At 54.5% G+C, this 27874-nt stretch overlaps 1 protein-coding gene across 7 annotated transcripts in view; it reads left to right on the top strand.

Annotated features, from left to right (window-relative positions):
• Septin9 (septin 9) overlaps nucleotides 1-27874 on the top strand; it is a 161578-nt gene that overhangs the window by 108529 nt on the left and 25175 nt on the right. The window contains exon 1 of one of the 7 annotated variants that reach the window (XM_029484179.1): nucleotides 22726-22910. The exons of 5 other annotated variants lie outside the window; for them this stretch is intronic. The gene's annotated coding sequence lies outside the window, so the exon portion shown is untranslated. Of the gene's footprint in view, nucleotides 1-22725; nucleotides 22911-23156; nucleotides 23530-27874 lie in introns of those variants that run through there. One more of the 7 variants, XM_021175476.2, reaches the window with a different exon arrangement.

The raw sequence follows: 27874 nt of genomic DNA on the forward strand, positions 1-27874 counted from the left end.
AGATTTTCTGCTCGGCCGGCCTTGGTACATCACATTCTCAGTAGAGACCTCGGGGCAGCTCCCAGCCTGTGCCTTTGAGCCCTGGGTGCCCTGGGTTCTACTGGTGGGTGACTACCTGCCCTGGAATTCTGGAGGCTCTCAGCCCAATGTGCTGTTGGAGGAGTGTCTCCTAGGACATACATACACGTCTCTCTGAGTCATCCCTTTCTGTCTGTCTGTCTGTCTGCCTGCCTGAGAGACCTAGCCTGCTTCCCCTTTCTCTTGTTTGTGGAACACGGTCTGGCCCAGGGGCTTCCCTGTCCCTCAAACATTAGGAATTGTGTGGCTTTCCAGATCTTCCCAGGTCCCCAAGCCCTTATCTCAGGTGGGTGGAAAAAGTTGGTAATTGATGCCCTAACTCTGTGAGCCCCTCCTCCTGTCCCGTGGACTGTTTTCCAGATCAGTCAATTGAGCCCCAGAGGGCTTCCAGCACCTGCCCAGTGACTGCTGGGAGAGCCTGGCTGCTGAGCTGGCCTAGGGAGATGGATGGGAGGCAGTGTGGGCCAGTGAGCAGGTGGAACATTTTACCCTTGCTGCCCCAGGATCGGAGTAGGCCGAGGTCTGAGCAGCTGTATGGGTTGTGGCAATGGGAATGAAGCCGGAGCTGCTAGGTTGGGTGGGATGGCATCCTGGCTGCCTGGTGAGCAGAGTGACCCAGCACTGTCCTATGTGTGCTCTGTTGGATTGCTTTGCCACATGTGTGGGGTGGAGGATGAGCACATGTCAGCACACAGGGTCCCCCTGTTCAGGGTAGACTTTGGAAGGCTCTCGCAAGCTTACTCATCATGCTTACAGAGACGGGATAGGCTACTTTCTGGTTGGAATGAGCTGAGTGTTGAGACCGGAAAGGGGAAGAAGGCCGCAGTGTGGAAGAGATCGTATACCCTGGCCTCCTCCACAGGATCTCCTAAAACCACGCCTGGGTGCAGGATGCAGGGTGTCTGGTCTACAGGGACTGGCCTCTTCCTTTTCACAACCCAGCTGCTCAGGTCTAGGATCCTATGAAGTCCCTGGGCTTTTCTTTTAGTCTTTCTGGGACTGAGCTCTAAGATGGGTGTGCATTGGCTTGAACAGCACCCAGCTCTCCTGGGCCACCTGTGACTCAGCCCAGGGCTTACTGTGGCCACCCCAGGAGCCTAGGTGCAGAAGCAGGCTGAACCTAGTCATCCCCCTGCCTGTCCTGGAGCCAGCCAGGGCAGCCAGGACAGTAGCCTGTGTCCTGCTTCCTGGGAGGTCAGCCAGCCGATGTGGCCCAGGGGACTGGGAGGGAAACTCCTGGCCTTGTCTTCTCATTTCTAGGCTCTGGCCCTGAGCAACCCTCAGAGCTGTGGGTGGAGGGGTTGAGGTGGGCCAAGCTGCGGTGAGAGAAAGAGGCCTGGAGAGTTTAGAAAACGTCTGTCCTGACATAGGGCCTGCTGACCCCGGGAGCCAGGCCTGGCACTGATGGGTAGGATGGTGAGGCCCATGAAGCTGGACCTGGGAAAGGGGCACTGACCTCTGACCCCAGTCATCTTCCAGATCAGGGAGTCAAGGCTCAGAGAACTTCAACTACCTGCCTGCAGCCCACAATATAAGGATGTCATCTGCCCTCCTGGCTTCCTCTGTGTGGCTTTGGATTCTATGCTGGCATGCAGTGTCCTGGGGAAAGCTCTTGTCCAACAGTTTCCAGGGATGCCTCTGTCTGCAGAGAAAGTGACCTGAGGTCTCCTGTCTCCTGGCCCTGCTCACCTCCCAGCCTCCCCTTATCCTCTGGCCCAGTGCCAGGTGGAACACCAGAATAAAGGTTATTCTACATGTCCAACAAGCTGTTAGCAGGAACAGGCCACTGGTCCCTCTCCTGCCTCCCATCTGGGGACCACTCGGGAGGACGGTCTTGCACCAGCACGCAGCCTCTGTGCTAGGCTGGTGAACACATGGTGGGATTCCTCCATACCAAGCATGAGGATCTAAGAATCATGCCTCGAACCCAAGTAGAAAGTCAAGCATGCTGGTGGCAGGGAGGCAGGTCCTTGGGACTCGATGGCTGGTCAGCCTAGCCTACGTGGTGAACCCCAGGCCAATGCGAGGCACTGTCTTTAAAAACAAACTGCCTGATGGTGCTCTGAGGAATGACACATCAGACTGTCAGATTACTCTCTGGCCTTCACTCACACACACAGAGGAATTATAGCCCCTAAATAGAGGACCGGTGTCGGGGAGGCTGTGTGAGCATCCAGGTGGACCCTGGCGGTTTCCAGTAACCCATCTCAAGGTTCTCCCAGTCTCTGCACCTCAAGACTCCGCCACTCATCCATCCTGGCTGCAGACACTCTTCCAGGGAGCCAGCTGACACATTTGGCCTCTGAGATTTGTTTTTGAACAGCAATGAAGGGAAAGAATGAGTAAGAAAGTGTGGGGGAAGGTCGGGGGGAGGAGGGGCAAACGGGCTGGAAAATCCAAACATGTGTTGTAGAAGCAGGTGCCAGCATGACATCATCAGGAGGGTGACTGAGGGCCCGAGCCCGGCTCATCCCAGGAGAAGCTGGCCCGGGAGGCTGCCCTTGGCTCCATTCTGCTCTGCTTGGAGTCAAGAGATTTGTTTCCATTTTAGGGACAGCTCTGGAGGCTGTCCTCTTAACTCCTGGCCGCATTAATAGTTCATTAATTCTGAAGCCTTGCTGTGTTCGTTCTTACATGTTCCAAGTGCTGGGTTAGTGTTGAAGAGGAGGCGCAGAGAGATGGAGCCACTGGCTCCAGGCCACACAGCTTAGAGTGTTTACCTCCGAGCCTCAGCTGGCAGGTGAAGGAAGAGACTTGTGGTTTCCGTAGTGTATGAGGGGGTAGCTTCTGCTTAGCCTCCTTGGCCCAACAGGAGGGGTCTCTGGATACTCCATAAAGTGAGAGCCTCACTTCTGTGGTCCCTTGGGAGAGCTGGCAGGAGGCAGAGATACAGGGGACCATTGGGCTTACTTGGATTCGACAGTTGGACCACGCAGATGCTGCTGTGCTGTGAGGCGAATTACTGCACTGGTGATCTTCACTCCTCTGTGCCTCCTGCTTTGTTTAGAACCTTCTTCTGTGCCCCGCCCCACCCCACCCATATTCCCAGGGCTGTCTTCGACCCTGATACAGGATCAGAGGTATCCTCTGCCTGCCGTGTTTTCTGCTGACTCTGTAGCACTTAGCTTTGGGAAGTCTCTGTATGACTCAGTTGATGTGTCTATAAAATGGGTTGCTGGCGTCTTCCTCCCTCCTAAGACTCTGGGAAGAGTCTGGTGAGAGGTGTTGCTGGAAATCACTTTGTACCAGCGAGTTTTCTGGCTGAGTGTGGTTTGGTTGGTAGAATGCTTGCTCCCATGCAAAAGACCCTGGGCTCAGACCCCAGCGCTGTATAAACTGAGTGCGGTGGTCCCCAACCGCCCGTAGTCTGAGCATTGGGGAAGTGTAAGCAGGAGGACAGAAACTCAGGCTGATGTTTGACTCCAGAGTGAGTTTGAGGTCAGCCTGGGCTACGTGAGACTCTTGTTTCTAAATAAACAAGTCAAACAAAGTGCTTTTCGGAGCTGTTCCAGGCACTGGTTTGCTAAAGCTCAGGCCAGCGGAAATCTGGGTCCTTCTGGAGCCCTGGTGCTGAGGGAGGGCTGATGTTAGGGCCGGCTGAGTGCCCAGGAGGAAGTGGGAATTGTCTGTCAGGATAGGAGCCAGCCTAGATTCCCACTGTCAGAAAGGGCTGGGTGACCAGTGATACTGAATAGCCACCCATGAACGTCTCTGCTTGTCCATGCTTGTCCTTCCCTGGACCCCCAGCCCCTCCCTCAGCAAACTCTTCCTGGTGGCCTTTCCTCTCCCAGAGCCCCTCTGGCCTGCACCATGTGACCCAAGCACGGGAGGAAGGGCCCAGCTGTGGGAGGTCATGCTGGCCAGGGACTGAGTCTACAGGACTGGCCTCCCAGGAAAACCAGCTGCGTGGGAAACAAGCCAGTGACTCCGGAAGTCTGTGTGATGCAGGCTGGACTCCAGGTCTGTCACCATGACCCACTCACGGCTTTCGTGGCTCAGCATCACTGTGCCCAGTCACCAGCCAGCTTGAGAGAGACCTGTATGTGCCGCCGCCGCTGCTCAGGCCCAGCCCTCCCCATCTACACAGGCATCTCCTGCATCTTCCAGTCCGTCCCAGCACAGGCTGGGGGTGGGGGGGCGGGCGGGTGTCCCAGTGAAATGAAGAATCTTCCGGCCTGAACGCCTGTGGAGGCCTAAAGTTATTTTCCCAGATAGATCCCAAGTGTGTTCTCCAGCCCCTCCCATGGGTGACTGACCTCACCCCACGCTGCCCCCTGCAGTCTGGCCACCCCAGGAGAGCTAGCCTCTCTAGGCGATTTGTGTGAAGGGCGCCCCCTGGCAGCAGGTAGTGGTCTCACATCTGCTCAGCGGCCAGCCCTGCGCTGTGCCTGGCGTGTGTCTCCTGGTCCACAAAGGCTTGTCTTCACAGCTGGGTGTTTGTGGTGCCTGCTCCTTGATGGAGAGAGATAGATCCTTCCTTCCTTTCCCTGGCTGCTTCACTCTGGTGCTAGCTTCAGGGCCGTGGCCTCAGAGGGCCCTTCCTCTCTTCAGCCAACACAGCTGGAGTCCCTGCCCGGGGAGGCTGTCCGCAAGCAGTGTTGAGGACTTGGCAGCTCAGTCCTTTTGAACTTTATTTTTACACTTTATTTAGCGTGCGTGCCATAGCGCACCTGCAGAAGGCTGAGGTAGCTAACGGGGATCAGACCCTCCTGCTAATTGTCAGACTTGGCAGCGAGCAGCTTTACCCTCGGAGCCCTCTCTCTCTCTGACGCTGGCTGTGGGTGTGGGGACATTCATGCTGTGTGAATGCCCTTGGACTACTAGGGGAATATGGTGGAGATGCTGTGAACGCCTGAAGAAGCAGTCAGAGAGGGCATCCTGGCAGAAGCGGCAGCCCCTAGACCATGAACGGGGGTGATAACCATGGGAAATGCTTCATGGGCTGACCTGGTGCCAGAGGATGGGAGAAGGAAGAGGAGAGAGGGCCAGGGTGGGTCTACTGTCCCCACTCTGAGGGTGAGTAGGGAGAGAACAGAGGGAAGGTGAGGTTGGTCTGGAAGCCACAGAAGAGGCAAACGTTGGTTGTGCGCGCCTGCGATCCCTGTACTTGGGAAAAGGAGGCATGAGACTCGTGAGTTTGAGGTTAGCCTGGACTACATAGAGGCAGAGGCGCCCTACCTCAACAAACAAACAAACAAACAAACAAACAAAGCAAACCCGCTCTCCACACCTGCCATCCAACCTTTCTCGGAGTGCGTTTGCTGTAGCTATAGGAGGTGCCTGCCTCACCCTCCTAGTGTGCCTGCAAGACACATGAATCAAGTGTGTTCCTGCCACGGCGTTGGCTCCCGTCCCTGGCTCAAGCCATCATGTATTAAGGATGCTGAGGCCAGGGGGCAGGCTTGTGCTGTGGGTAGGCACTGTCTGCCTGGGGTGAGGGGAAGATGGTGGAGAGGTAACCAAGTTGCTCCATGAGGCAATCCTGTACTGTTCAGACCTGGGCAATGCCTGTTTTGCAGTTACACCGTCCTGATTCCACTATGGAGTCTGTTGGGCCACACAGCACACTGTCTGGTGACCTGGACCTACCCATTTGTGTACCCGAGCACTCTGATCCAATCTGGTCTGCATGCCTTATCAGGATCACGGCCGTCCTACCAACGGTTGCTGCAGACCCAGGCTTACCTGTTCCCCCCTGCCCCCATTTGCCAGTCATTGAGCCCAGCTGTCTGCACCGTCTCCTCTAACACTCTTAGAAACTTAGGAGGCCCAGAGTGGCTGAGTCCCCGGCCCATGGTCACACAGCAGGTGCACAGCAGCCATAGGATCCAAGCCGGACCTTTGACTCACCAGAAGTCTTGCGGCAAAGACATATGGAAAGAAGCCAGGCAAAGAACAGCTATGGTGGCCTTGTGTCAGGGATAGTGACCTGTAGCCTGCGCTGTGGGCATGCAGTCCCACTGCAGAGATGATGCTGCGGTGAGAGAATAGGCTGTGATCTCTGGGTTTCTCTGTGCCCACCTACAAACAGTGGTGCTTCCTGGAATCTTCTGGTCTCCTGTATGGAGTCTATACAAGGGGCCCAAGAGTCCCAACCCTGGCTGGTCGGCAGACACCATGCTCAGGGGTCAGTGGTACGGTACAGGCAGGTCTGTGGTTATGCTTCTTCTCCCGAGAGGACAGAGACCGTGGGTTGCTCTGTTAGGGTTGATGCCCTGCACACCGGTCTCTAAGAAGGGTGTGTCCCTCCCCACCTCCTTAGCTGGGAGTCAGGCCTCAGTCCCTGCTGACCGCCGTCCCAAACAGAGGGAGAGACAGTGACATTGGAGACAGGAGCTGACCCAGTGAGGGTGCAAGCCACCCTCCCTTAGCGCAGGGTACTCCACCCTACCCTCCTCTGCCCAAGCCTTAGTCACTGAAGCCAGCAGAACTCTCAGGAGCCCCTGGAGGGCTTGACCCAGAGGACTCCACAGAGCTGGCCTTGGACAGCCTGCCCTCCTACAGCTTGGGGTTCCCGCCATGCCCGCATTTTTCCTGGGGTTGTCATGCCTGCCGGGGTGGAAGAACCCCAGCAGGCTGCGGATGAATCAGAGAATGTTGACACAAACCCTGGCTGAACCCCAGGGCTCTTTGCAGCCAGCGGTGGCCGTGTTGGAATTGGTAAAGGGACCACGGTGGCGCCTGCCCTACATCCAGTTCTTGGCTCTAGGATGTTTCTGAAGAGTGATTCTCATCTCAGAGAGTTGGTGGGGAAGACTAACCAGCCCAGGCCTGCCAGCGGCTCTCTGGCCAGCTGCTATTTGTCAGGCGAGGCCGGGACGGACGCCAGCGCTGCTGGAAGTGCTGTCTTCTCATTGGAAGGCCCCTGCTTTTATCTTATTATTATAATTGTTGTTGTTATTATTATTATTATTATTGAGACAACACTCTATGGACCAGGCTGGCCTAAGACTCAAGGCAACTCTCCTGTCTCAGCCTTCTAAATGCTATGGGGTTGCAGGCATGCACCATCCCACTCAGCGGGAATTTTAATTCATTTTTTTTAAATTTGAGGTGGGCTTTCATGTAGCCCAGGCTAGCCTTGAGCTTCTGATTTCCCTGCATCTGCCTGCTGAGTGCTTGGATTAACTTCCCGGGTGTGCACCGCCATGCCTGGCTCGTGCCGCTATGCATGTGTGTACTTTTACATGTATTTATTTGTGTGTAAGTGCACAAGTGGACATTGGAGGACAACTTTAGGGAATAGTTCTCTCTTCCAGCATCCGGGTTCCAGGGCCACCAGCCCTTTTGTTCCCTGCTTGTTTTGACTTCATTAGGACATGTTCCATACACCAAACTGTCTTTGAACTTATGGTGATCCTCCTGCCTCTGCCTCCCAAGTGCTAGGATAACAGGTATGCACCATCGTACACGGCTTGGGATTTTAAATTTAGGTTAATTTTGTGTTTGTTTGCTTTTGGCTTTCTTTGAAATAGACTCTCTCCTAGTCTGGGCTACCCTCGAACTCATTATGTAGCTGAGGTTGTGATTTTGGTGATCCTCCTGCCTCCACTTCCCAGATGCTGGGGCTACTTGCATGTGCATCACGCCTAGTAGGATTTTTTTTTTACATTTTAAACAAATGTGAGCTCCCGGGCTTCTCCCTGGTGTCGCCTGGGGATGCTCTGTCTGTTCTTTCTGCTCAGCTTGGAAGCAAGTGGGGATGTTCTCAGCAGAGGCCGTGGGGTCTGAGCTAGGACCGGTGCCTGCTGTCCTGTGTTGGTTGAGCAAACCCTGGCTAGAGGAACCCTGGCTTGCTGTCCAGCTCTGCCATGGGCCAGGTCTTCCTGGCAATGACACCCTAGCCAAGGTAGGCATCTGTGTGTAACAGGCTCATAGCAACGCCTGCTCCTGAGACCGTGAGGAGAGATAGATGAGTTTGCATGATATGACCTCAGGACAGGCGTCAGGAAGAGTGTCCGACCTGTTTGTCACTGCCAGCAGATGCAGCAAGAGCTCCCTTTGTGGTGTCTGTCCTTCTTGCCCTCCTCCTCCTCAGCCAGGCATCCATCCCTCCACCTACCCGTCCGTCGTCCATCCGCCCACCCATCTGTCCATCCGCCCACTCAGGCTGCAGCTGAGATGTGGGAATGTTGAGCCACACGCAGAACAAAGCGCTGCTCCCTGGCTTCCTGTTTCCGGCTGGAATGTGAAGTTCTTGGAGACTCTTGCTGTGTCACCTCTGTCCTCGGGGTGGGTGGACAGAGGAAGGCTCTCTTGCCGCTGCTGCATGTCAGCTTTTAGCTGCTTAACCCTTCTGTGCCCCAGTTCCTGATCTCACTGCTGGGGGCAGTGGAAGGATTGAGTGGGGCTTAAGGAAGTGGGGGGATGGACAGGAAACAGTGGCTCTTACCAGCAACTTGCCTGGTAGTTTCCCTTCTCAGCTTATTCTTGGATCTCAGGATGCTGACAACTGACTGCTCTCCCTGGCAGCCAGCTAGCGGGGGTATGGACAGAACCCCAGGGACGGATGGAGTTGCTGACTTGGGATCTGAGTTGCCATCTCAGTCTCTGTTCTCACAGAGAGCAGCCTGCTGTGTTTCCTTTCCCCAGGAGCCCCTATCCCTTGGCTCTCAGAGGGGACTGTCCACTTAAGGCACTGCCAGTTCAAGTCAGAGGATCCCCTCCCTTCCCAGGGTGCACACCACCGTCCGTAGCTGGATGTGTTTAAGCTTCCGGCAGCAGAAAGCTGGCTCCAGATGGCTTCAGCTGCAAGGGAGAATTTGCTGAAACTCACAATGAGCTGCTCCTGAGCCTAGGCTGCCCAGGGATGTCATGAAGGACCCCTTCTTCACTGTCCTTGGCCACCGTGTGAAGATCCTCCTTCTTTGGGGATCTTCATTATCCGGAAAGAGAAAGCCCTCCGGGAGGCCCAGGGTGCACAGCTGCTGCCTGTTATCTGACACCAAGACTGATGTCTTCAGCCCTGGAGGAACAGGCAAGAGGTTCCCTAGCACATGGGGGCCTGGGCAGGAGAGGCAGGGCAGCATCTGCTCAGATGGTCACCCTGCCACAGGGGGAGCAAGCAGGACAAGGCTGCCCTTGCTCTGGCCAGACCAGTGTAAGACCGAGTGTCATTTAGCTGCCACAAGGCACAGGGCTCCAACTGCTTCCCAGTCACCCTCGAGCCTGGCACGGCCTCCCCGGAAGCAGCAGCTGTGCCCTGCGCTGTGACTGACGCATCGGCTTTCTAGGGCCTGAGAGCAGTTGGGCTGAGACTTAAGTGTGACCAGTTGCCCACAGTGGGCTGAGATGCCAACACCATGGAGATGAGCGAGCAGAGGGAGAGAATCACTGGGCTGGCGGCGGCTGATCCTGTGCGTCCACAGGACATCTTTTCCTCCTTCCAGGGTCCCCAGCCCAGGCACTGGCCCTTCATGTTGCCCATGGGGCTTGCTGTGTTGCTCTAACGGTCCTGCACATGCTCACACTTGCCATGTGAAATGGTGCCATGTGGTATTGATTAAGCCCTTCCTTCAGTTCAGAAGACCCCTTACCTGGAGTATACCCTGTGGGACTCCAAAGCCATCTTGCTGTCCTTAACTCCATGTGGGGAGAGCTCGGTCACAACAGTCATCTGTCACCTGTGCGTTCTCACTTGGCTACAGCTCTCAGGTTTGCCTTTTGTGGGCTGGTGCACCATGGTGTGACTCTAGGGGGCCTGTACTGTGTAACAGGGTCCTTCCCTCCACAGTGACCTGCTATCTGTAAACGTTTCTTTGGGACATGACTGTGCTGTGGAGAGCAAGATCGGCTGGGGCTCTGCCTCTGGCCCCAGCATGTGGCTGCTGTATGGCTAGGGACAGACACTTTCGCTCCAATAGGCCCCTCAGAATTCTGGGTAGAGAGGATAACCTTCCACCTCAGTGGGGCTGCAGAGGCTGACAGAGGATCTCCAGGGCTTCATGGCTTGGCTCACCCTTGTCTGGGTTTGTAGATTGCAGCCAGTCAATTCCTATTGGGCTGCACTCTCTCTTCACTGGTAGGCCGAGCCACGTGACCACTGGAGGCAGAAATTCGAGGGCAGCTGTGTACAGTACAGGGCCAAGGCTCAGGTCCCAGAATGCCCTGGGCACCATGACTAGAACTGAAGCAGGGGAGAGAAGCGTGGGTTTGAGGAGGTCAGAGAGTCATGGTGCTATATCCTCACATCCGGACACTGGTAGCCCCAGGCGTCCCTGTGGTCTCTGACTCAGAAAGGTCACCTCTTGGAACTAAGACTGGACTCCAGCTGTGGCTGCTTCTAGAACAGGCAGGGCTCAGAGGAAGCGGGGACCTTACCTTTGGCTGCCAGACAGTTCCGGGCACCAACCGAGCCAGCTCTTCTGAGCTGCTGAGCTTAGGCGAGGTCTGTCGGATTCATGTGGCTGATAGGCATTAGAGCTTTGTGGTCCCAATGTGTTTAAGGGCCCTTTACCTACAGTAAGCACCTCCTTGAATCCATCGGCCCTGTCCTATTGGCTCTTTGCCATTATTAGTGTTTCACAGAGAAAGGATGAAGGCACAGAGAGGTCACACGGCTGTTGGCTAAGGCAAACTGATAGTTTAAATTTGGGCCTCTTCCCTAAGCTCTGTCACTGACTTAGTGGTGTGGGAGGTGTATTATTGATAATTGGCTTCCTAGCTTTCTTGCTGTGGTGGTGTGCACCTTGGCTGGGAACAGGAAACCTTGAGGGTGTGCCTTGCACGAAAGGGTTAACACACACACATACACACACACACACACACACACACACACACAGAGAGAGAGAGAGAGAGAGAGAGAGAGAGAGAGAGAGAGAGAGTCATACACAGAGCTTTCCCAGGGCCAGGGCCGGAACAGAGGGGCCTTATCTGCAGAGGAAGGGGTGGGTGGGATGTGGGACTCTGCAGGCTCCTCTCTACTCTCCACTCTCAGCTTCAGTACCTTCTGTGGGCCAGCTGTTCAGAGCTCAGTCAGAGGGCGGAGGGGGGACCCAGCAATGTGGGATTCATTACTGGGGTTTGGCAGAAGAATGAATCCCCTGAGGTGGGGTGGGGGTGGGGCCTCCTGGAGTAGAGGTCTAGAATGGGGGATGGGAAGGTCCCCCCCCCACAAGTTCCCCCACCCCTTTCCTTTTCCTGCACTTAGAGCAGCTGTCTCCACTGATGGAGTCTCTTCCCTGAAGGGGTGTGGCCTGGCCTCTTTGGCCCCTGCCACCTACAGCCTGTTGAGCTATAGTGGCCTCTTGGGTGGAGGCCCGGGCGGAGGATGGAGGACAGAGGGCCGTGAGCATCAGTTCCTCTGCCTTGGGAATAACTGAAAGCAGCACTGGGGCTAAGTGCGGGAGAAGGCGGGGCCCACTGTGTGGGGCAGAGCTGAAGAGTGTCCTGGCTGCGTGGCATGACTACACCTGCTGTTTGAGCACTTGGGAGGCCTGGATTACATAGCCCAGTCCCAGGCTGGCCAGAGTTACACAGCAAGGCACTGTGAGGAGAAAGAGAAAGCCCGAGTGTTATGAGGCCAGAGGGAGTGGGGGTGGAGGGTCTAGAAGCTGATTGTTTGTGCTGATTGAAGATAGGCTACAGGGCTAAAGCACCGTGGATGAGGCTCAGGCACACATAGGTTGTGTAAAACCACCTGTAGGAAGTAAGACCAGAGTGGCAAAGCAGCTTTCCAGAGGTCACACAGCTTAGCCTTGGTGCCTCACTCATACAAATGGCTCCTGGTGTAATTCAGAGCTCCTTGGCCACACCTCAGTCACCGAGCCCCAGCAAGGCCTGATGCAGAAGTGGTTGGAGCACCAGAGGCAGAGAGAAGTGAGACCTCTGTAGTAGCCCTGAGCCTGGGGCCAGAGCACAGCACTGTGGGAGTGAATGAGCAGGCTGGGAGGGGCTGATTTGTACACACGCACGAAACTGACTGTTCTCCCTCTCAGATGGGACTCGAGGCCTCCCTGCCTGTGAGGGGTGGGGCTTCCCAATGGTTCTAATGAGGGACCTCCATAGGTCAGCAGTCACACTACTAGCAGGCCAGGTACCACCCCAGGAGAGCCTGGAGAGACTCACACATCCAGAGTGGAGAATGTTTGTGAGTTTTTTTTAAAAAGATATATTTTGTTTAAAATTTCATGTGTATTGGACACCACGTGCATACCTAATGCCCACAAGGGCCAAGAGAGGGCATCAGACCCCTCTTGGAACTCTGAGCCACCACATGGGTGCTGGGAACTAAACTTGGGTCTTCAGCTCGAGTGGCCGGTGCTGGGCTATGCCATCTCTAGCATGGAGGACTCCTTTAAAAATACTTTACTGATTTATTTATTATTATTATTATTATTATTATTATTATTATTATTATTATTATTATTTGTGTGTCTGTGTACATCATGATGCACACATGGAGGTCAGAGGACTTTTTTTCTTTTTTAATTTTTGTCCCCAAGCCCAGTGGACAATTTTGTAGTCATTTCTCTCTCCACCTTTATGTAGGTTCCAGGGATTGAACTCAGGTCAGCAGGCTGCTGTAGCAAGCACCATACCTGCTGAGCCACCTCACTTACCCAGAGGGCCTCACTGTCCCCCAGGTATATCCTCCTGCACACCTGTAGACTTACACATCTTGCCTGTGGGGCAGCCAGGCACCTGAGAAAGCAAGCATTGGCCATGGCCACGCCCCAGGTCAGAGGTCACATTGGGAGCAGCCAGCTCCTGCTGGATGCTGACGAAGGCTGACTTTTTTTTTTTTTTTTTTTTTTTGACAGGGTCTCATTATATAGTTCTGGCTGTCCTGGAACTCATTATGTAAAGGTCCTTGTACCCTTGGCTTGACTGTGGTGTGGAAAGGATTTTAGGCTGAGCCTGTGCAGATTAGAATTGGTGTTTATTAAGACTCCAGGTTTGAGCACTGGAGTCAACAAGTGTGGGTATGGGCTACTTAAGAGGGCCCTGCTTAGGTGTCTTTCCGAGAGCCATGTGTCTGGTTTTTCTGAGGAAGACAAGTCTAAGAACTGAAGTCGGGTCATGCTGTGGTTTCACAGGGTTAGAGCTGATAAAACTAAACCCCGGGTTACAGCCCGGTACTCAGGAGTTAAGATCGTTTTTTTTTTATTGAAAGTGAAGTTCATAGTCTTGTTTGTGAGATTCCCAGAAATTCGGGGTTCACTTCTGGGAACAGAGTCTAGCCATACTCAAAGGGTGTACACGCTCAGGCCTGAAGCACGGCTCATTGCTAATTCTGCATTCTTATTCAAAAATATCTCTCTATAAAAGGAATGTGGTTTCCTTGTTAAAACCGTCAATGCAATGGTGTTAATTTCGCAGAAATTTTGGACCGGAGACTTCAGACTCCAGAGGGAGGGCTCCCTCTCCTTCCAGTGTCTCCTCAACTGTGTGGCTTTTTATACTGCCTGTCCTATCCCAGGACCTCTTGGCTGCGGAGCCCACAGCATCTGCTCGCTGTATGGAGAGCAGGGCTGTAACTGCCCAGCAGTAGGGTGCTCAGGTGTTCATGGGATACGCCCTGCATACATATGGGTACCTTACCAGGTGTCCAATAGAGATGGTGAGGTTTGAGAGCCACTCTGAAACAAAGGACAGATAGAGATGGTCACAGATCTGGACTGGCTCCAGGTGCCCTGCACACCCCCCCACGTGGCAGCATGAGGGTGTGAGACACCACACCTCATCTTAGAGATCACAGGGATTGGAGCCCAGGCAGGCAAACTCAGGTCTGTGGTCCAACCCTGACATGTCTGCTGGAATCAGAGTCACCCATGGCCTTGCTCCAGAGGGTCCTTCACAATGGGGCTGGAGAGGTGTCCCAGCTTTGCAGTGTGAGAAAAGCCAAGCCAGAGGAAAAGGAAGGACCAAGAATCTGGAAGGATAGGTAGAAAATGCTAGAAAACAGATTCAACCCAGAACCTGCAGTTAGGAACCTGTGGACACCCTGACCTAGTTCAGCTTCTGACCTCTGGCTCAGAGAGATGACAAGCTGGTGTCCATCCATTAGTCACCAGACACACAGACAGGAAGGTGACCGGATTCTGGAAAGCCTGGAGGAATTCTCTGGTGTGACTGCAGCTCTGGAACTTTCTAGATGCTTCTAGATTACTACCAGCTCAGGCTGGAAGACAGTTTCCCTTCCCACCTCTGGAAAGACACTGGGAACAAAACTTATAGTTCCCCTTTTCACAGGTGGAGAGGCCCACCTGCTTCCGTTCTTGACTGGGGTGTTCTTCTCAGGCTTGCAGTTATATAGACAGGGTCGTGAAAAGGTCACAGGCCCGAGTTCCCGCTCCTCATCTGAAATACTCTTCTCCCTGGCAGCAAAAAGCCCTCAGGATGTCAGTCAGTGTGGACAGACCTGAGACCCTCTTGCTACATGTCATTGTCCACACCCCCCATCCTCACTCCACCCCGACCCCCAGTCTCCCTCTCTGAGCCCCACCTGTGGAATTCTGCTGGCTCCTGTGGCTGAAGATGCTGGGCCTGTGACAAGAGGTGCCTGTGGTCCGTTCCTCCCTTCTCGGAGAGCTCGCTTTTGCCGGTGGCCGTGAGATGGCGTCTCTCTGAGTTGAGCGGGGAGTGCATGGAGCAGCTCCATGCGGCCCAGCCTCTGTGATCATCTTGTCCTGGACTGGACATGCCAAGGGGCACTCTGACACTTGCCACCGCCATGTCTCTAGCCCTTCCTCCTCCCTGACACCCTGGAGGGACTTCCCCGGGACCTGCAAAGCCTTTGCCCCTTCAAGTGTCTTACCTATGAGGTCTAGATTTGAGAACTCTTGTTGCCTCCAGTCACCATCTTGTGCCATCTTGACTCTATCAGCTGTACATGGTACAAGTGTGTATGTGCCTGCACATTTGAGTGGAAGCCAGAAGGGGGGGTGCTCTGTCTGTCACTCTACCCTTGAGGCAGGGTCTCTCACTGGGCCTGGAGCAAGGCTGGCAGCCAGGGAGCTCCACGATCTCCCCATCTCTGCTTCCCACAGCACTGGGGTTCTAGGTGCCCGTGTGACTTTTATGCTAGTTCTGGGAGTCAAACTCAGGTCCTCGTGTTTCTGTAACAAGTGTTCTCACCCGCCGAACCATCTTCCCAGCCTGTCGTCTTGACTTTTGTGTTAGGGCTTGCGTCTGTGAGGCACCCAGGTCTCCAGCCTTTGTACATGGGGTTGAAATTCTCAGTGGGGGCAATGTTAATGCTTTTGCACGTGACGTCACCATTTCAAGCCCAGACACACATAGCTGGCAGGCAGAAGTTTCTACTTACTCCTGTCTTGCAACAGGGAACCTTGGTCTGTGCGGGCTCACTGCCACACCCTTCTTCCTAGCTGCCTATGACCACGCCCTCCACCCTCCTCCCCATCCCAGGAGGCAGCTGCTCATGGATCCTCCACTAAGCCAGTCTGCCCATGGCATCTTGCCATTCTCCCCTAATGTCTGCCTTCCTCCCTAGCAGATGAGAAACCCCCTCTTAGAGAGTTGCACGCTCGCCCAGTTAGGACTCTCACACTCCTCTGTAACTCATAAACAGGGTTGGTAGCCCCAGGCCAGGCACTTTTCCACAGAGGATACAGAGGTTACCCAAGGGGGAGGTGGCGAGTGTCCCAGCTCTGAATGATACCCTCCTAGGGTCTCATTGCTCTCAGGCGAGCGTAGCACAGCTCTGAGGAGAGTGTGTGTGTGTGTGTGTGTGTGTGTGTGTGTGTGTCCACATTTGGTACTAAGCCAGCAGTTCTCAGTCCCAGCCACACATCCAGGAAGTCTCCTGGATGACAGGGGTCCTGCCCTCTGTAGATGGGGGTCCCATCCCCTGTAGGTATTACATGGGCAGTGCTGTGTGGTTTAGAGTGAGACTTTACTGAGTCCATTTTTAGAGCCCAAAGGGACAGCTCTCCCTTCCTGCTTCCCACTCCCATCACCCAGGCCTGGGGTGCCTTTGGACACACCGAAACAGGTAGTTTGCCTTAAAAACCAGCACCTGGCCAGGCGGTGGTGGCGTAAGCCTTTAATCCCAGCACTTGGGAGCAGAGGCAGGTGGATTTCTGAGTTCGAGGCCAGCCTGGTCTACAAAGTGAGTTCCAGGACAGCCAGGGCTACACAGAGAAACCCTGTCTCGAAAAAACCAAACTATACCAAAACAAAAAAACAAACCCAGCACCTGACCACCTCAGGTATGTAGGTTCTGTCCTGGCTGCAGGGTGGGAAGGCGAGACCCTGTCCTGTCTGGTGTACCCAATCTGCCACCCTTCTCTCTACACCGAGGAGCCCACAGGGCTAGACACCTGGATGTTTTTAGCCTCGTCTGAGCCGTGGAAATCTGTGGGCCTGGTGGGGGTTTGGCTGCATTTGGTCGGGGTGAGGTGAAGGGCCTGAAGGATGGGGTGGCAGCGTGCTAGAGTTGATCTACAAGGTAGGGTGGCAATCACACTGAGGTAAGACAGTTGGCTGCAGACTCCAGGGTCACACCTCAAGTTAAGATAGCATACAGTGTCACAGAAGACAAGAGGCTCATGAAGGCTGACACGGGTTTTGTGAGTTTGAGACAAGGTCTTGTTGTGTAGCTCAGGCTGGTTTCAGAACTCAATCCTCCTGCCTCAGCTGGAATCACAGATGTGCAACACCATGTCCTGCTTAATGTTAGCTTTTCGAGAAGGAAAAAGGCCTGTAGTTGGATGCTGCTCTCTGACAGGGGTAGGGGTGGGGCTCCTCAGAAAGAAGGAAATGGGCCCTTGCCGCCTAGGGCCACAGACTTGCTCTGAACTCTGTTACCTAGGAAACCAGGAGGGGGCAGGGCTTGCTGAGTTAGCGGCCAGGCCTCCAGGCCTTAGAGAGACCCAGGCTGGGGGTGGAGGAGTGTCACCTGTGGTAGCGAATGAACGGGGAGAGTGCTCCCTGGAGGTGGTGATGTCTGGGAGACCATGGAGGCCAACTGAGGAATAGGGTTCTTAGGAAACAGTGCTGGCTGAGGTTGGATGTGCCAGGGTGCAGGGGTACTCAGACCCAAGGAGGAGTTCCACTGTAGTACTGGAAGTTGTGCGGGAAAAGGAGGGAGACAGGAAGTAGACACCATTGTGGAATCGAGGAATGGATATAGGGCCACCAGCTGCATGGGGCGTGGCAGGAAGGGGCTGCTGTAAAATTGCAAAAGCTAAGCATTAGGGCTGGGGGGACGGGGCCCTGGAATCTGAAGAGGAAGGTCCCAGGACTGAGGGGTGCAGGCAGGGCCTGAGCAGTAGGACCTAGTATCTCAGGCATGTGGGTTCTCCAGGAAGAACATGGCCGGTAGAGGGAGGAGGGGTGTGGCCTGAGAGAACCCACTAGAGAGATGGATCAAAACTGGGCAGGGGTTGGAACCAGAAACATGGAAGAGGCAGAAGGGAGGGGAGATCACACCCGGAAACCAAAATGAGATGTGAAAGGGAAAGAGATCCCAGGATGGTCCCGCAAGGGCTGCCTCAGGCTGGGTGTGACTGGAGATGAGCCAGTGGGGAACCTCCCAGAGTGAGCCCTGGTGATACATGGTGGGCAGAGGCCAGATGGCCAGCCAAGAAGTGAGTGGGTGCTGGAAAGAGGGGAACATGAGTGGGCCAAGGGGCTGGGCTATTGAGAGTGGACAGTTGGGGGAGGCTGGGGGTCAGAGAGCCTGCAACTCTGCTCTGGAGATTGGGCTGGCATCAGTTCACCTGGGCCCAGACAGGACCTGGAGTGGTACCTAAACACCCAGAACCTGTTGCAAGCCACTGTTTTCAGTGGTAAGATGCTCTCTAGGGGCCTCCCCCCCCTTAATCCTGCTTCTGGCCTTCCCTCAAGGCCATTTGGCAGTGTCTCCCTAACTCAGGGACGTGTAGCCTTGAAGGTACATGTATAGGACCCCAGGACACCCATACTTGCCACATAGCAACACTTGCAAGTACCAGCCCTGCCTCTGTTCTCCAGCGCTAGACCCTCAGAGGGGTGGACGGGGGAGGGGTGGTGTTGTTCTTGGCATTCAGTTAGAAGCATCTGCTGTACTCCTGAGCTGTTGCCTGGGTGGCTGGAAGACCGTGGGCAGGAAGGTGAGCATTGTGCCTAACCAGAAGAGAACAGGATGCACACGCACACGTGCGTGCGTGTGTGTATGTGTGTGTGCGTGTGTATGCACGTGGACCACGACCACGCGTTCATACGTCTCCTTTTCCTGCTGGCTTGGCGCTGCATGTAGAGTTGAGCGTGGGTGTCCTGTGCTTCCTGGCAGGTGTCACCCTCCGCAATAAGTCTGTACGAGGCTCACCATTGCTTTCAGGGGAGGTGGAGACACCTGATGTCATCGAGAAGGACCTTGTGTGCTGTCCCCAGAGCCTGGGAGCCCGTGCAAGGACTCAGCTGGGGGTGCGGTGGGGAGTGGGCTTTTTAGCTGCCACACCTTGGCCAGGTGCCTGGAAAAGGGGCTTCATCAGTTTTGGGATAAGGCTTGGTAGATGTGAGCCCGGCTTGGGAGTAAGATCCCAGGAGTCCTCGAGGATCCAGAGGGATGGCTTGAGAGAGTGAACCTGCCCTACTGCCTAACCTTTAAGCTCCTGTGGGCCACATGAACTTCCTATGGCTGCGAAAGTGGGTTTGTGCAAACCGTGTAGCTTGTACACACAGACATTTATTGTGTTAGGGTTATGAAGGTCTGAAATCTAAGCCAGACTGAAGCCAGAGTGTGGACAGGTGGGTTCCTGGAGGGCCTCCAGAGATCTGTCCCTGGCCTCTTCTTGCTCTGGTGGCTCCTGGCACCTCTGGCTTGCTCTGATGATCTCTGCCTCTGTGGTCACCTCATATGCTAATCAGGCCTCCTCTGTCTCTCTGTGGTCCGGGACACCTGTGATTGTGGCTGGCCCATCTGGGTCACATTCTCTGTCACTCTGTATTCAGACCCAAAAGTTGCCTTGGCGTGTAAAGTCATGGCACTTTCAGGCCGAGGACAGGACATTGGTCAGCCTGGTGTGTCTTAAGACATGATAACTTCTAAGGCATAAAATGCTAAAATAAATTGGGTCAAGGAAACTAAAAATGCATCTACTTCTTTAAAAAATTGCTTTTAAAGATATGGTTTCCTGTATTGCCCAGGCTTTGTTCCAAGGCTGGCCTTGAACTCTGATCTTGGGATTTGCCACCACTGGTGGGTTGTGTGGTGCTGGGAGGATTGAACCTAGGGCTTCTTGCACGCTAGCAGGGTGTCCTACCAACTCAGCTGTGTCCTTAGCCCAACTTCCAATTCTTTTTTTCTTTAAGCACATGTTTTTCCAGCTGGGAGTGGTATATACCTGTCATCATGGTACTGGGGAAACTGAGGTTGGAGGACCCGGAGTCTGGGCTATCCTGGGCTTCCAATACACGTGCAGTGTAAAGCAGTCCCCCCCCCCATCCCTGGTCGTCATATAAATGGTCTTGGTTCTGAACTGCCTGCGGGGTCTTTTCATCACTATAGAGTGGGAACCCCACATCCTAAGGAGCCAGCACCCTTGGTAGCCAGTAATCTGCTTGCTCTCACTCTCTGAATTTTTTTTTTTTGTTTGTTTGTTTTTTTTGTTTTGTTTTGTTTTTCGAGACAGGGTTTCTCTTTATAGCTCTGGCTGTCCTGGAGCTCACTTTGTAGACCAGGCTGGCCTCGAACTCAGAAATCCGCCTGCCTCTGCCTCCCAAGTGCTGGGATTAAAGGCGTGCGCCACCACGCCCGGCTCTCTGAATTATTTTTAAAGTGTACTCCTGTGTGACTTTAGAATAAATAAACACAGCTTGGCACGTTAGCTGTTGGAAGGCTATACATGGGGCGGAAGCCAGTGTGTGGATGGAGACCCAGGCACCGGAAGGGCAGGAGTTGAAGTAGCCTGGGTGTCTGTCACCTCCTCCTCTCTTGCTCTTTTCTGCTTCGGTACCCCCGTCCTCCTGAATCCAGCTGATGGGACCCTGGCTTGCTTCCTTCCCAAGTCTTCCTCATGCCCAAGCTTCAGGGGCCTCTACGCAGAAATGGCTCTGAGCTCCTCAGCCCTGGGTGTCTGGCAATGCACAGTGAGCCAGACCAGCAGCTGGCTCCCCCTTGGTTGGGCTTCTTCTCCCATGCCCCTTCAAGCCAGTGTGAATGAGAAGGGACATCCAGGAGCGAGCTGATGGTATCTTTGGCACAGTCTACATGGTGTGGGGCCAGGTATTCATTGAGTTGATTCCTTACGACAAACTCCCCTCTCCCTGACAGTGACCCTGGGGACACGGCTCTGTATCTCTGTGATTTTTATTTTACTTTTTTTGAAGACTGTTGTTCCACATAGCCCAGGCTGGCCTCCAACTCACCATGTAGCCGAGGATGACCCTGAACTCCCCCTCCACATGCTGTCTTGGGATTACAGGAATGTGCCACCATGTCCTGAATATGAAGTGTTCAAACCAAGGCTTCATGAATGTCATGTAAACGCTTTACTAACTAGCTACTTCCACTTTCAAAGGGGAGGGGGGAGAGTGGGGAGGGAGGGAGAGAGATCAGGTCTCAAGCTGGAGAGATGGCTCAGCAGTTAAGGGCATTTACCATTGTTCCAAAGGACTGAGGTTACCCCAGCATCACAGGGCTGCTCACAGCCATCGGTAACTCCAGTTCCAGGGGGATACAGCCCCCTCTTCTGGCCTCCTAAGGCACTGCACACTCATAGTGCACAGACATACAGGAAGTCAAAATACCCAAACACATAAAATATAAATAAATAAATAAATAAATAAATAAATAAATAAATATTTTAAAAAGGACAAGGTCGGCCAGGCGGTGGTGGTGCACACTTTTAATCCCAGCACTGGGGAGGCAGAAGCAGGCAGATCTCTGTGAGTTCAAGGCCAGTCTGGTCTACAACGTGAGTTCCAGGACAGCCAGAGCTGTTGTTCTACAGAGAAACCCTATCTGAAAGGACAAGGTCTTCTGTAGCTCAGGCTGGCCTCTCATGAACCTGAGGCTGGCCCTGAACTCCTGTTTCTCCTACCCTCTACTCTACGTGGCTCCTCAATACCCTTTTAAAACCTTTGATTGGTTGGCCGACTTTTTTTTTTAAAAAGTATTTGCGTGTGCATAGGTCCCTGCACAGGAGTGCACATGGCCCCCTCGGAGCTTGTGTCCCAGGCACTTGTGAGCTGTCTGACATGGGTGCTGGGGACCAAACTCCCAGCCCTCCTCTGGAGCAACTGAATGTGCTCTTAAACACAGCCCCTCCAGTCTCTGGACAGGAAGCATGGCTTCCATGAGCTGGGTTCTCTCCACCCCTAAATGTGGCTTGTAGATCTGGTACTAGAAGTGACCAGGCTCTCCAAGAAGACTTCTGAGTCAGTGGCTCTGAACTGAGAGCAGTAATGGGGTACAGGGTAGAGCACCCCTCTAGCCAGCACATGGGACTGTAATGCCCCAGCCTAGGGCTGGTCTGGGCAGTGTGGTGCCAGAGGCTCTCTGGATTCCAGTGTCTTAGCACGGAAAGGAAGAAGTATGTGAAATATCTCTGCCATTTTCATGTTGGTGACATCTTGAACTGATAATATTTTGGCTCTGTGAGATCAATTAAAGCGGGCCACGTGGTCCCTCCTGTCGTCCTCCCCCCACCCCCAGTGGTAGCAGAAGTTTAAGGTTCCATCTGTAACTTGCATCTTGGGCTTTGTGCCAGCGGGTCTGATGGCACTTGAGTGGCTATCAGGCTGCTTCCTTGGGGATGGATGGGATGGCCTGCTGGGGAAAGAAGCCTTAGAAAGCCCCTCCCTGCCCCCTTCATGCTCTGGAGGACGCCTCTCCCCCATTTGGTGCTACTGAATGAGACTCTGAGCTGCACAAAGTCACCATGTACGGAGTGCCATGTGCTACCCAGGCTGGCAATCTGGAAAGCTCACTGGAGCTGTGTACAGGGGCTCCCAGAGAGCTGGAGGCTTAAGTATGGGGTGTCAAAGGTAAAGGTTCAGAAGAGACGAGACGAGGCCCTGTGCCCCTAGAAAGGAGAGCCAGTAGGGCAGTTGGCGGTCCGTTGGTCAGCTTTGACATGGGTTGATAGGAGTCCCTCTACTGAACTGCCGGGGCTGGGTGATAAGGGAGGGGTGGAGGGGGAGCACTTCCTGGTTTGAATGGACCTGCTGCTTCAACTGTGACTGGAGTTGGTGTATCAACTCCAGACTGGGAAGGCAGATTCCTAAGATGCGGCGGCGGCGCCCTGGGGAGGCCTGGGGCTCCTGTGTTCTGCTGGTAGGTAGGGCAGAGTCGCGCTGAGGATGGGATAGGAGAGTGTGCACACACTGTGAGAGGCTCTGGGGCATTCGTTCCTGCAGACTGGGGGATGGAGGTCACATGGGAGAAATCTGTCACTGGCCCCAGGCCCCTCCAGAGTTACTACAGGCTCCTCTCCCCTTGAACTAATTGCTTCTGCTCAAATCTCACCCCCAGCACTCCCAGTGTGGGAGCTGGCCTGGGGCCACTGTGGCCATGCCTGAGCCTGGGAGTGACTCATTCCAGGTCAGAGGTTATAGGGTCTGGCAGATCCCAGCATCCCAGCATCCAGGCCCAGCCCCAGCCCCAGAAGTATCCACTCGTATTCTTTGGACCCCCTGGCTCATCACTCTCAGGGTCCCAGAACATCATAGGGCCTGCAAGGAGTTGGGGGAGGAGTCTACTGACTCATTGCCCAGCCCCCACGGAGGCTCAGGAACAGTGGGAAGAAGCAGGCGCCAGAACACAACCGGAGTCCCTGAGGCTCCAGAACAGAGAGTCAGGGTGAGCCAGCCCCAGCCCAGCCCCAGGTTCTGGCTTCCTCTCTTGCTTCTCCCTCCTTTGGTTGCAACCAGCAGAGCCCACTTAAGTAAGTTGGTCGAGCTGTCTCAGCTGCCCAGAAGCCTATGGGGGTGAGGGGATTGGGAGAGGGCGGGGCCTACCAAAACACTGAAGGCTGACGGAAGACCAAGATGCATGCCTGTTGTCTGACGGGTTGGGGTAGTGCCAGGCCAGTGTACCATGTGCAGGGTCAATCAATGTACCATGTGCAGGGTCAATGGAAGACCATTCTGGCTGGGAAGAGGGTGCCGTGATTCTGGATTGGCACAGACTTGGGCAAACATCGGTTAAAGGGTAGGGCTGCATGGCTCCAAGGACCATACTGTACCTCTCTACGTAACAGCGCCTCCGCGGATACCCTGTCATTTTCCTCTTATCCCCAGACTTGCCCTGCTGCTGTCGCCTGCAGCCGGTGCACCTCTCCCCGCCTCCTCGCCCCCTCGCCCTGCCCCTTGTAGCAATTCCCCAGCAAGCCTCCCTCCGCAGGCCGTCCTGAGCCCTCCTACCTCTCTGCCCCACATTCTGGGAGGCTCCTTGTTCCGAGGCCACAAAGCCCCTTTGATCCTCTGCTCGGCTCCGAGCCATGTGACCCGGTGGGCGGGCCGCAGCTCTCCAGCGTCCAGGCAGCCCGACTTTCAGCTGCTGGGGTGAGTCCTCGCTCTTTGTTCTTCCAGCCCCTCACAGTTTGCTCCGGGGGCCTCCAGGTGGTGGGGCTCGCCTGGCCGCCCCGATGGGTGCATTGGGGCTGGGATCCGGGTAGCCCCGGGGCCTGGGACTCTGATTGGCAGACCGGCCCTGGGTTCCTGGGAGAATAGGCGGCGGGATGCCGGGTCTCCACGCGGGAACCAGATTTTCGATCGCAGAATAGAAGAAAAAGGGGCTTTGTGTGACCACAGCTATCTCTTTGTGAATGTTTGGCCAACTCCACCGAGTGGTGAAGAGTGTCTTGGAGCACGTTGCCCCCGCAAGGGGCTCTCTGACTTCTAGCCGGGGCAGGAGCAGAGGTGTACTGGAGGCTTCTTGCAAAAATCTCTCCACACAGAGTTATCAGCTTCTAATAGTGGGCGGTTTCCAACGCTGGCTGGAAATTAGTTCCTGCGGGCTCTTACAAAGGTGGCATATTAGAGACCACACCGGTGCACTGTGGTGGGACACCACCATCAGACCCTTGTATTCTCTGGCTTTTGGTGATGTGCTGAGCCCAGGAGGGTGTTGCTGGGTGGGGTGGGGGTTTGGTATGCATTTGTTTTGCTAGAGAATGTGCAATGGGGGTGTCTGCCTTCTGGAGCCTTGTGTTGGAACCTGTGCTCTGTGTAAGAGCCAGGGGCAAGCAGTGTCCTACAGCAGGCTCTGCAGCCGAGCAGAGACGAGAACCTGGGCCAGCACAGAATGGTCACTTGCATCCAAGCACAGAGGGAAAGAGGCAAATGCCTTCCCCTCCTGGAGACTGCCTGAGCTTCCGACCTACTGTGCGCACCCCCACCCCACTCTAAGGAAAAACTGCCAGCTCTTGGTCAGAGGTCTGTAGAGAAGATCTGCTCCCCAAGAGAAGTGTGAGATTCCTTTACTTAGAGAAAAAATGTATCACCCGGAAGCAGCCCAGTAGTGGGTTCTGGCCGCTCTGTGCTGGATAGAGTTGGAATTTGGTTCAGATCTCACGTGGAAAGCCCAGAGGACAGTGAAGATGGGATCTCCTGCAATGACGTAGGCCCCCCTCATTCACTCTCTGCCTCTAGCATCATGGGGCCCTTGGGTCGCTCACCAGGGGGCTCCATTTTAGCAAATGTGCTTATTAAGTCCTCTGGATAGGCAGCCAGCCTCCACCCAAGGCCTGCTCGGGGAGGCAGTTCACCCTTCTCTTCTTGGGCCTCTTTCAGGGTACGAGGTAGAGGTAGGAGGCAGCTTTGAACTTATGGCTGCCCTACTGTCTCAGCCTCCTGGATGAAGGGATTATAAGTGTGCACCTTTAAAACTTGGGCCTCTGGGAAGGAACCTGAGTTGTAGCTGACCTGGCTGACTCTTTCGGTTTCTGGGCATTCTTTACTGGTTTACCCCAGGTTCTGTTACATCTACTGGAGCCTGTTCATATATATGTCTACCGGGTGGGCCCTGTGGTCATCATGGTGACAGCTCAGCCGGTATGCACAAGAACCTACTGTTCGTGGGGTGAGGTGGTAACTACCTCGGTGGAAGCCAGCTCCAGAAAGGAGGCCAGGTTCCCAGTGTGGATTGTCACAAGAATGAGATAAGTCTCCATGCCAGGTCTAAGTGGGACCTTTTTGGGCCTGTGGCGTCCTCTGACTCCAGATCCACTGCCCTCCAGCTCTGGGACATGGGTCAGGAGTCCCCTACCCATTGGGCAACCACTGTGCTATTGCCTGTCATCCCCGCCCCCTCCCTTCCCTGCCACAATATCCTCCCCAGCTTCCTGTTGTGTCATTGCTCCTGTCAGATAGGGTGGCTCTGCCGGGGCTGAGGCCCCCTTGTACAGAGAGGGCCCCACAGCCTGGGACAGGCAGCACAGATTCCCTGCCTGTGTCAAAGGTCTCTAGGAAGCCAGCATTGAAGCTCCATTTCCGGTCTTCCATTCCTCCACACAGTACTGTCTCCACTGGCTTTCCCACACCACCCCGGAAGTTTCTAGGCTTCCTCTCTCACTTGCTGGCCCTGTGTGTGGGAAGAACAGCTTTATTTTAATGCATGTAGGCAAAACCCCAGTGGCCACTGGCAGAGGCTAGGTGGGCCTCCTTGTCCTTACCATCCCCCTTCCTCCATAGACTAGGCCGATATTGCCAGTTGAGCTTTAGGAAATGGTCTGGGAGTGGTGTCCCGCCCAGAGGGTCCCACTTCCTACAGTTTGGTCTTTTGAAAAGTTTCCAGCCAACTCTACCCTTCGCTCTCTGGGTAGGCTCTGAATAAGCTCTGAGGGCTCTCCCAGTCTCTCTGCCTTCCAGCACTAAGCTTTGATTTGTTTATTGAGCACTGGCTCTGTTCCTTGGGCAGGTAGGGACCTGCCCTCCAGGAGCAGCAGAGCCTTGGACTCCTTCCCAAGGAAGACTTCTCAGGGTGGCTGCTGTGCAGCGTAGCATCCTGTGTGTTCTGTGAGTGGGGTGGGGCTGGGGGCTTCTACCTGCATCTGGGGAGGTGGGCATTTCTGTACTCCACACCTGAGACCTCCGCCTGCCAGGTCTCTGCAGCCGCTGCTGCAGAGTCTCCACCCGGCCCACTTGGCTGCGTGCTGAGCCCACCTTGATGCCTGAGGGTTGGGTGGGCCTACCTGGCTCTTCCTTTCCATTCTCTGTCACGCACCCTGAGGAGCACATCATCCAGGCTGTGAGCCCAGGAAAGAGATTTGCACTAAGGACTGCGGAGCCTGATCTTGTCTTCCTGCAGCCCTGGAGCTGCTTAATCTGGTTCTACTCCCCACCACCTCCCACCCCTCTGCAGCAGAGCTCACCACCACTGTCCTCAAGTCACTGGCACTGGGGTTGGGGTGTGGGACCTGGGCATCCTTTAAGGCAGGATGCAGCTCAGTGCAGAAGCCCTTGAAAGACACAGAGGCTTAGAGTTTGTGAGATGGTCATCAGGAAGAGATGCTGTCGTGACTTTATTCCCAGCACTTGGGAGGCAGAAGCAGGCAGCTTTCTGTGAGTTCGAGGCCAGCCTGGTCTACAGAATGAGTCCCAGGACAGCCAGGGCTATACAAAAAACCCTGTCTCGAAAAAAACCAAAAACAAACAAAAATGCTTGCTATCAGCCTTCACAGTGTGAGTTCTATCTACTCCATGTGGTAGCCATCTCCTGCAGGCTGTCCCCTAAACTTTACCCATGTGCCATGCCATGACACATGTGCCTGCACACAGGCACGCACGCACACACACACACACACACACACACGTTAACACGTTAAAATTGTGTTAAAAGATAAGCTATTGGCTGGCTGTGGAGCAAGGGTGGCTGGTTTAAGCACTGTCCTAATCTGTGTACAGTGGATGGATCTTGCCCAGGGCTCCAACTCCTCCTGATTGCTTAGCATCTTCCTGAAGCCAAGATTTGAGGGGGCATCATTGAGCACCTCAGGCTGCTGGCTGGCCACATGAGGACTGAAGTCCCCGCACCCTTGTCTTTAGTCTTCCTGCTTCTGACAGTTGTATGTCCCCCCATCTCACCGTCTTCTTTGAGTTTTTGAGAGAGGGACTTGCCCAAAACTCCCTATATATCCAAGGATGACCTATACTTCTGCTCTTTCCAGGGACTGAACTCAAGACTTCATCCACGTTAAGAGAGCCAACTCTACCCACTGAGCTATGACTCCAGCCTCCTTTTTGGTCATGTGAGGCAAAGTCCGATTCTGTAACCCGGGCTGACCTTGAACTTAACATGCCTCCTGCTTTAGCCTCCCAGGTGGCACCGTGCAGGGTTTCTGCCTTGCTTTTTGGGTGCTAGGTGCCAAGCACATGCTGGTCACCAGAGGTCGTGGGACAGTTGTCCTTCCACAGTGGAATGTACTCAGAGCTCAATGCTCCAGGATCTCTTATCTCCCAGGCCTCACTCCAGGTGCCTGTCACCACTGGTGGAGGAGATAAGACAGGCCTGGTCCAACTGGGGAGTGAACCCCTTTGCTGTGCTATAGGGGGTCTGGGTATGCAGGTCTGGCCCTGAGCGTGCTGAGACTGGCCCTCCTGTTCAGTGGTGATTTTAGTGTCCTCTCTGTTCTTCTCAGTGGCCACTGAGATTTATTGATCGCCGTGACCCCATTCTGGATGACTTAGGTGCTTGGTTGGTTAATGTTTGAATGACTAGGGACCAGCTTTGTGTGACCTCAGATTTTTTACTTTAGTCCAAATGTTTTCTGGTTTCACCAAGACCAGCTCAGGGGCCTTGCAGGGATTCCGTTCTCCCTGTCTTTCTCCCATGTGAGAATTTTAAGGAAAGAGGACAGATAGGGTCTCTCTCCCTCTCCCTCTCCCTCTCCCTCTCCCTCTCCCTCTC

The sequence above is a fragment of the Mus caroli genome, chromosome 11, assembly GCF_900094665.2.
Source record: "Mus caroli chromosome 11, CAROLI_EIJ_v1.1, whole genome shotgun sequence".
Lineage (NCBI taxonomy): Eukaryota > Metazoa > Chordata > Mammalia > Rodentia > Muridae > Mus > Mus caroli.